Genomic DNA, 8,258 nt, shown 5'->3' with positions numbered 1-8,258 from the left:
TTTTCCCCCCATCCCATCAAATCAAATCTGAGATTACACAATGCACTTTATTAACATTTATACAAGTTATTTTCCTCTTATAATGTTCAAAATCATATAGAAATTTACATTATCACCTCAACAAACTGGAAACACAGCCGATCACACATAAATTTCTTACAGCAGCACAGGGAGAGGCAACATTTATTTGCACCAATGTACATTACTATATATATATTAACTAATGATCCATTAAGCATTATATAATGTTTATTAATGATTTATTAATGAAAGTTATTATTAAGAGTTACCCTTTTTCTGGGTCTCAAAATTGTCTTAGCTGATCTTTCCCCCCATCCCATCAAATCAAATCTGAGATTAAGTCTGAGATTACACAATGCACTTTATTAACATTTATACAAGTTATTTTCCTCTTATAATGTTCAAAATCATATAGAAATTTACATTATCACCTCAACAAACTGGAAACACAGCCGATCACACATAAATTTCTTACAGCAGCACAGGGAGAGGCAACATTTATTTGCACCAATGTACATTACCATTTCCCACAAATTATTTTCTGTTTGCAACAGCAACTTTGAAATATCATGATTCACGTTTGGCCTTCCTTTCCTGAGAAAGTCTGTGTATTAATACAAAACACGTCCAAATGCAAAACACGAGTCAGGGAGGTCAAACTCACAGTTTACGACTACATCTATGAGGATGTAGTGCATGAAAATAAATCTGTTTAGCAGGAAAATCCATCAAACATCAGGCTAAACATAATATGCTTTATAAGAAATTTGTGTGTTTATATCCCCAGTGTGATCTTTTTATTTTTTTTATTGTTGCGCTCCTGAAAGTGACGGGGATTTTTTTTTTCTCAATGTTTTACAAAATGCATGGTTAACATCGACACCTTTTAAATGACACTCTGTTAAAGTTCTGGTACTTCTGTCAGGACCACTATCGTCAAAGATGATTGACAATTATCATACAGTTTGGATTGGCTGTATGGTTCTGTTCTGGGCAAGAACTCCCTGTGCATCCATGCAGCCTAGCGTGGATAAGAGCAGGGAGAGCAGCGATAACCCCCCCAGGGTAAACAGAACAGAACCAACATAAATGTATTGCAGATATCGTTAAAGTTCAATAATTTTATGTACACATTTTAGAATTAGTCTGATTCAAAGGATAATCAGAAGGCTGAATCCTGACTGACAGAGGAGGAGCTGGGGATGGAGAAGGGTAATTAGCTATTGAGCAATGCGAAAACTGCTGATAATACTGAGAGACCTTATATATGAATGCTTAGATAGGTGTCGTATTCCTATAGGTAGATAGGGATCAGCTGAGAGTCAGCTAATGCGAGCTTGACTAATGTGACCTGCCAGAACTAACGCTATGCTTGATTTTGTATTAAAATGTTTGTAAAGTTATCCCTGCTTTTTAAGCAGATTAAGGTATAATTTGAGGGAATTTATGTCTTTTATACATTGGATAACTCGATCAGAAATCCTCTGAGAGCTCAGATTTGTGTCCATTAGCAACAATACTGCAGATAGACAATGTTTACTCAACTAAGAAGCTTAATATTATCATTAAAAATTTTTTTTTAAATAAAACCACGGCACAACACCATGCGTTCCTGTGTCATTAGTGTCAATGGTAATTGGCTTGGCAAGTATGGAAAAAATATTGTCTTGATATTAAGAGCGGTTTACATGTGAATAATAAGCAATTTCATGCTGCTGATGAGTGCATCTGTGTGCTCACAGCCTTTTAATTAGTTAAGTGGAAAGATTTTAATTATGTATAGTTTCTCCAAAAAAAAAAGTATTTGGTGCAGCATCACCAGTTTTAGAGATAAACAGTCTGTAATTGATTTTCTAACAAAAATACAGTATTGAATGAAAAATACACATACATCAAAAAATAAAAATAAAATCTTTTGATCTTGGATAGAGAGTTACAGACCGTCCGACCGACCGACTGACCTGTTCAGGTAAATCAAAGTGCACCTTCCTCTCTCAGCAAATCAGCTGGATTTTATTCGATAACGACTGATGGCTTTTGAAAAAAAAAAACTATTATTTGAAAGGCAACACTTTAAAACTTGAAAGGTCTTTGTCCAGGGAATTGTGGCGGCGGAGTCAAAAGAGACTTGTTTCTCCAGACATGAAAGGTTTCTGAGATCAAGCACCATGAAAATGAAAAGCACTCTGTCTGTAGATTCGGGTCTGACAGCAAGCAGGTGTCTCAATTAGAAGAGCATCATTAAGGTGACACGATAAATAAATCCATGTGTGCTTGGAATGAAATGGACAGTTAGACACGAGATTCATTTGGAGACGGGCCACTTATCCTTATTGTGTTAGTTATTGTTTTGCAATTATTATTCTTGGTGAGTAGTCATTTAACAGATGCTTTTCTCTGAAGTGACTTGCATTTGTATGTACATTTATTCATTTGACTGACACTTTTATCTATAGCGCCTTGCAGTGTATTCAAAGTACGCTTTACAATATGTGTGCTTCATGGGAATCAAACCCATGACCTCCCCGTGTTTCTACCTTCAGAGGTTACTTTGGTTGGAACAGCCTTCAGATGGTCTAGAATGCCACAAAGTGTTTGGAAGTTTGATTCTAATTCCTATGTGTCTGCTACAGTCTCCTGTCAGCTTGTCCCTGAACTGCTTGCATTCACTGCAGTGACCGTCCTTTGTTGGTTTTATTACATTGGTGGCAAAAAAATTTATAAATACAAATCTCCTAGATTTTTTGCTTTGTTTGAAGTGAAAAACATTTCAAATAGGCAAATCTAAGTCTATTGGATATTTCTTTATTTCTTTATTCTTTCACGTTGAATTGAATGGGAAACTATGGGAACCGTACTTTGCTCCCCCCCCCCATTGGTAGGCCGGCTCTTCTGGAAGAACAAGTGGTCAAGGTTTAGTTCAGGGCTGTCCAAACTCATCGGAGCTAAACTCTGCAGGACACCGACCCTCCAGGACCGAGTTTGGACAGCCCCGGTTTAGTTGGTTACCTTGACCCAGTTAGCCCTTGCTGGTCAATGTTTTAACTACATCATCTGTCTGCAAAACAAAAAAAAGAAACCTCTACATTGATGGCCGTTCGAAAATCCAGTTATTCAGATTTTTTTTGTGTGTTTGTTTTTCCAATGATGCAATACAACAACAAAAACATCAATAATAATAATAATAATAATAATTTCCTTTCCTTTCCTTTCCTTTATTATTATCAATATATATTATATAATTGTGTTATATAATTTTGGAAGCACCTAATTAATATTATATATAAATGAAATATAATTCTTTATTATTATTATTATTATTAATATTATTATTATTGTATTTTTATTCTTTCACGTTGAATTGAATGGGAAACTATGGGAACCGTACTTTGCTCCCCCCCCCCATTGGTAGGCCGGCTCTTCTGGAAGAACAAGTGGTCAAGGTTTAGTTCAGGGCTGTCCAAACTCATCGGAGCTAAACTCTGCAGGACACCGACCCTCCAGGACCGAGTTTGGACAGCCCCGGTTTAGTTGGTTACCTTGACCCAGTTAGCCCTTGCTGGTCAATGTTTTAACTACATCATCTGTCTGCAAAAAAAAAAGAAACCTCTACATTGATGGCCGTTCGAAAATCCAGTTATTCAGATTTTTTTTGTGTGTTTGTTTTTCCAATGATGCAATACAACAACAAAAACATCAATAATAATAATAATAATAATAATTTCCTTTCCTTTCCTTTCCTTTATTATTATCAATATATATTATATAATTGTGTTATATAATTTTGCAAGCACCTAATTAATATTATATATAAATGAAATATAATTCTTTATTATTATTATTATTATTATTATTAAATACATGTTATATAATTTATACAATAATTTATAAGTATATCATCTTTTTTTTACCATATTGTAGTAGTTGTTTTACCAGTGCCTTGGTTTTGTAGGGCTCTTAAAGGCATAAAATTACCTGTTTAACCTTTTTTTCCCTTTTCTCTCTGGCTGAAAAGGTAACTCTTTATTGACTGCCAATCCTTTTTTTTTTTATAAATTAATTATAATTGTATTGTATTATAATTATAATATTTGTATAATTATAATGTAATTAGTATAACAAATATATATATATATATATATATATATATATATATATATATATATATATATGTGTGTGTGTGTGTGTGTGTGTGTGTATATGTATTAATTCATTCTATCTGGCTATATAGCTATTGTATGTATATGTGCCTAATTTGTTTAGGACTCTAAAAAGCATGAAATTGACTTTTTTTCCTGTCTGCTGCTTTTCACGTAACAGTTCTATGCATCTATTTCTGAAACTTCTATACTGGCAGCTGGAAGTTCACAAAGGAAAACAGTTATTGTTTCCTTATTATGTTCCAGACTGCCAGAGATACCCAATGGCTGTGGCAAATGTCTGTTTTTGTCATTTTCTAAAGGAGTAAGTGCAAATGACAGGCTCACATCTCCATGACTGGTAGTGTGAGAATGAAAGAGAGAGGGAGGAATTGAAAGATGGGGAAGTTTGGGGGGCAGACAGACAGCAAACCGGAAAGCAAGCCTTCCAGCATATGCTACAGAGGAAAATGAACTGGGGAGAGACCGGACTGGCTCAGCAGCTTCTGAGAGAGTTTAATCAAGGCAAAGTCGTCTTGATTAAATTGTGTTTTAAAACACTGTCTGTGTGTGTGTGTGTGTGTGTGTGTGTGTGTGTGTTGTGAACTGCTAGAACTCATTTCACCAAACTTGCGAGAGACGTTTGTCTTTGAGCTGAGCGTTTGTTTGTGCCGTGAGCACAAAATGTGGTCACGTCAATCTTTCTGAGAGAACTGGTGCTCCCTCAGTAATTAACCTTCCATCTCCTACAACATTTGATATACATGTATCTGTGGATGAAACAGCATCTATGGATGAAACAGATGCTCAGAAACCTTATATGCCTTATATATCCACTTTTCCATTTTCAAAACCATTACAAAATCTTACCCACCCCGAACTTTTGACTGTACTTGTTTATGAACACTGTAACAGTAAAGCAAGCTGCTAGCAACTGCAAAGCTATTGGTTTGATTTCCAGGGATCTCAAGAACTGATAAAATGGACATGGAAAATTGCCTTGAATGCATTGTAAGCTACTCTGGATAAAGGTGTCAACCAAATGACGTCATACTGACCTTTAATGCCAACCATAAAACGCATGCTGTGGATTAACACTAACAAAAGAGTAATGGTTAATCAGAATATCCAGTCACCCATCTGTTTATCCACTTATTCGCTTTATGCCTCACTGTGTGCTCTTTTTTTCTGTAGAAGTGTTTTATAGCTTGAACAGTATGGGCCGAGTCAAAAATAGCCCACCTGCTGAAGATGAGGAGACTCCGCAGGAATCTGGAGCTTTCGTCATCAAATAGAGTTTATCTCTGTCTTTATCCTTGGCCCATTTACCATAGCTTGTGGTTTTATCTTCAGCCGAGTCCTGCTATTGGAGAGCGGCATAGAAACAGAAAACATGTAAAACAGAGATTTTTCATAATTGCCTGCTGGGTAGACTGAGCTGTAACCCCATGAGGTAGTGCAACTTTAAACTTTAAAAAGAGATCTGAATAAATGAAGAGATGTGTCAATGTTCCTCAGGAAGACCTTTATTTAAGCATTATCTGTGGGACGTCATGACTGATATTCAGTGCTCTTATACAACAGTTCATTACACAAAAAAAATGAATAACACACAGCCTAAAATGCCAAGATAACTTTTTTGTTTGCTTGTTTATATTATGTACAGCAGCTCTGGTGAAGGGGCAAATGGATCAAACTGACATTTCTGGATGAACCTCTTATTAAAATTAACAAAGACTAAAAAATGCTATGTTATTTATCTTTTTAATTTTCTATTTAACACTCTGGTGCATGGCAATTATTAATTGCATTAAATATGGAATCATTATGTTATTGTTTGGAAGTTAAATAAATAAATCATCATCATCCTAATAATATAGGATCAGTGCTATTTTAGTTAGTTGTTAACCTAAACTAACTTGAAATAGTTGTTAATTAAAATAAAGCTTAAATAGAATAAAATATGAATATTATATTTAAACTTTTTTTACTTCAAAATTTCATATTTCATTTAGTGTTATTTGATGTTTTGTGAATGTTTGTGAAATTTACTAGCAATTTCTTAGGGAAAATTGTTTGTATACCAACATTTTTCAGTGTATTGTAACTAATGTCTGTCAAAATATTTGTATCGACTTTTAAACCATAAAAAAAATTCAAATTAAAAATATATCATGCATCATATAATTGCTTGTGTTGATGACAATGATGCTAACACCACAGTTTGTTTGCAGTAAAAACTGCAGTAACATTGTATTTAGCAGAAAATATTTTACCATAACTTTTATTTTTGTTAACGTTTACAAAACAGTAAGCTGCTATTCTCTTCCAGGATTTTCAGTTTGATCCATTTACCCGTCCACTAGAATCCTGCTGTGGGACTAGGTTTTTCCTAATGAAAAAATAGCAAGAAGAAAGTAAATTGCTGGCACATCGCCATCAGACTCCTGGCCCTGTGTTTGAAGGTGCGTGCAGATCCAAGTGCAGATGTGTGCTGGCACCTAAACTGAACCTTCACTCACATCAAAGACATGCAAAATGAGACTAAATGGAAGCTGTGGTTGTTTAATGATTAAGGATGGCTTGTGCGACACCGGGGCGGCAGCTGGGGTGTGAGCTGGCAACAGCTGAAACCATAAAATTTTCATTCCTCAAGGATAAAGATGGAAAGATGGCAAGAAAGGACAGAGGAGAATCGGAGAGGATTGTTGTGAGAGAACTATGATAGGTAAATGCAAAAATTTGCCCTATACAACATTAGGAAGATTAGATCCTTCCTATCAGAGCAGGCCGCATAACTTCTTGTCCAAGCTCTTGTTCTCTCCGGACTGGGCTATTGTAATGCTCTCTTGGCGGGCCTGTGCTATCAATGTACTATCAATCCAGAATGTAGCAGCGAGAGTGGTCTTCAGCGAGCTGAAGAAAGCCCACATCACACCTCTCTTCATCATTTTGCACCTGCTGCTAATAGCCGCTTGCATCAAATTCAAGGTACTGATGTTTGCCTACAAAACAACCACTGGCACTGCACCAACATACATAAACTCGCTAGTTCAGACTTATGTGAGAATCTTTTACAGTAAGACTAGCAATGTATAAAGAGTGTAAATGGGGTCAATATTGATTTCATGTTGACATTTAAAGACTGTTCAGATTTTTTACAGGTCAGTTAGTTTAGCGGTTGCTTAATTTGGGCTCTGGAAGTACAAGACCTGGACACTGTCATCCATGCTATTTGTCCAAGTAATGGTGTAGATTTGGTTTCTGCTGAAGCTGACCATGAGTAGCTAGAGCTACTGTAACCAAAGTCTAATGTGTGTGATACACAGATGTATTATAGAGGCTTGGGAATCTGTTAGCAGATGTCCAGACCCAAGTCCTGGGAAATCAGAGAGGAACCAGGGCAATGGGTTGAAGAAACAGACTCAGGCAGCAGGTACACTGGAGAGGAGGATGAGGAGAAGCATATGTTACCAACTTTTTGGATGGGTCAGCATTTTCTGTAGGTCGGAAACGAGGCCCCAAAGAGAGGTTGTTCTCTGTAATGTGGGGTCCTTCTCATGAATAAGACAAATGCCCCCCTACAGCTCCCTGAGAAGTGTCCTACAGAGATGAGGATGACAAGGTGCTGAAGGAAATCAATAGCAGTGAGAGAGTGGAGAGATTCTGAGTGTGGAGGTGTTGACATGCAAGATCAGTGGGTGCATTATGTCAAATTCAGACCTCAAAGACATGGGTCTTTTGTGACACAGATGTCGTACATTGCTATTTATGTTGCATCTAACATTTGTTACATGCTACACCAACTGTTATTTTGAACAGGCTTATTTTAGTGATTTGCTTGAACCAGTTTCCAAAGCAAAAACTGCTTAAGAGTTAAGCTGTTAGGCGGATGATAACATAGAGAAATCTTAATCTCCCATTGTTTGCTTGTTTGTTCATTCCTTCATTCATTCATTCAAAACAACACACTGATCTTTATTAGTTTTGGTGACGTAACATATTCATGTGTTCGTTCGTTGATTTATTTAGTTATTTATACATTCATTCATTCACTAACGCACACACACACACACACACAAACTCACTCACTCACTC

At 36.2% G+C, this 8,258-nt stretch overlaps 1 long non-coding RNA gene across 1 annotated transcript; it reads left to right on the top strand.

Moving 5' to 3' along the window:
* Positions 1-1,967: 1,967 nt before the first annotated feature.
* On the top strand, positions 1,968-5,388 carry LOC107560274 (uncharacterized). Its single transcript, XR_001605708.1, has 3 exons — positions 1,968-1,990; positions 2,121-2,267; positions 5,355-5,388. It is a non-coding gene; the product is annotated as an uncharacterized lncRNA (long non-coding RNA).
* The last annotated feature ends 2,870 nt before the right edge of the window (positions 5,389-8,258 follow it).

The sequence above is a fragment of the Sinocyclocheilus grahami genome, unplaced genomic scaffold (assembly GCF_001515645.1).
Source record: "Sinocyclocheilus grahami isolate Dianchi unplaced genomic scaffold, SAMN03320097.WGS_v1.1 scaffold717.1, whole genome shotgun sequence".
Lineage (NCBI taxonomy): Eukaryota > Metazoa > Chordata > Actinopteri > Cypriniformes > Cyprinidae > Sinocyclocheilus > Sinocyclocheilus grahami.
This window is presented reverse-complemented; position numbering and strand designations above follow the sequence as displayed.